We start from the raw sequence: 1,680 nt of genomic DNA, 5'->3' as shown, positions 1-1,680 counted from the left end.
GGATGAGTTATTTACCCCCTCACCAAGTTTAATTTGTTAAATTTCATCACTTGAGTTACGCTTGTGATCTACCCTCTGCTGCGTTTCAGAAATAGGGCCACTGTTAGAGGCATTCGGACTTTACCCAATCCAAAGCTGCATTAGTAACGTGGTCGGAATCACAAAACAATGTGTAATGTGAAGCAGGGCAGACTGCAGTCTCCCTCATCCCTTGTTTGGACCCGTATCTTGCAGACAAACCGAGGTGCTAACGCTCTGTGTCACTCTGGCACCTTTGCAATACCATGAAGGGTCTTTTTGAGATCAGGCACACATGGTGATAGAAGAACCTCCAGAACTGAATGGCGAAGAATGTTATGGCATCAATAAATTATACTGTAAATATAATTCAAAGTCATACCACAAATACAATGCAAGGCTTGTCTTATATATAATGTCATTGCTAGATTACCAGCCTGAGCAGCAAGGTACCCCAATTTTGTTTCTCAGTTCTGCCAATGTGACTCAGTTTCCCCATCTGTAAAGTAGTTGTGGTAAAGCGTATCTACTTGTGTAAAATAATTTGAGACCTTTGAGTGAAATAAGACAATAGGAATGGTGTTTAGTCTTGCCATATAATGTAATGCCATTTATTACTGGATAGAGTTATAGCTATTTAACTGTGTAAGTTTGCTTTACCATTGCCATACAAATCATGGTTTGCAAAAACACAGCATTTTCTGAGGTCTAGGCTGGTATCTGTGTAGTCTGGCCGGCCAGGACGCTTAACAAAGGAGTCTTGAATATTCATATTCATTTTACATGTTGCTTCATGGGGAGCTGGTGGAATCTGTAACTAGAGCCCTGACATAGCAGTGAGTCCAATGCTAGCAAAGACCCTGAGTCTGATTACAGCCTGCTTACATCTTAGAGCCAGCAACTGTAAAGATTTCTATATATTAATGTACTTAGTGGAGCCAACTACGGAAATGATACCTATGACATTTTTCACCCCAGTGAATTTGAAGACAACATTGAAAGTTTTACATTGTACCAGGACATTTTATAAGAGCGCTCTGCTGTGTGCATTCTTGGGTGGTGGTGGTGGTGGGCATTTGTAGAGTTTTGCTTCTCTTCTGTCTGCCTCTCATCACTCCAGCAGCCTTCCCAAAACCTGACGTGTCTACAAGCACTGTCAAGCTGAACTGAAATGCGCTCCAGGAGGTTCACTAGGTGCTTCCTTTGTTTAGAAAACCTAAGACTGGAGTTGTGGATGCACATGTGTAGTTAGAAGGTAGTATGCTAGAGTCGCAATAATTTCAGGACACAAAGCAATGCGATGTCCATAGACAAATAACAGCTACACACCCACACACACATATATAAAAATTAGCCCTGCCAATGCAACTGGGAAAAATGGAGACCTTTTCTTTCAGTTACTGAAACTCCTGGCCTCAGTAAAGGTTTTGGTCTAATGGCGCATTATGAACCTCTTCAGCCCAATCGCGCTCCCAGAACCACCATGTGCCCATCCAGGTGGACACGCCTGATGCAACCCCCAGGTGTTGGAAGGGTGCAAGCCTCAGGGCCCAGGGCCCAGTCACAGCGGCGGTGCTCGGCTGGGGCTGGCCGAGGGTGGCTGTCTCCCACTCGAGGGAGACCCCGCGCCCCCTGAACCCCCTTACCCTGAGACTTCTTTCC

This window comes from Haliaeetus leucocephalus, unplaced genomic scaffold (genome assembly GCF_000737465.1).
Source record: "Haliaeetus leucocephalus isolate CR32 unplaced genomic scaffold, Haliaeetus_leucocephalus-4.0 Scaffold556, whole genome shotgun sequence".
NCBI lineage: Eukaryota > Metazoa > Chordata > Aves > Accipitriformes > Accipitridae > Haliaeetus > Haliaeetus leucocephalus.
Note: the sequence above shows the minus strand (reverse complement) of the source record.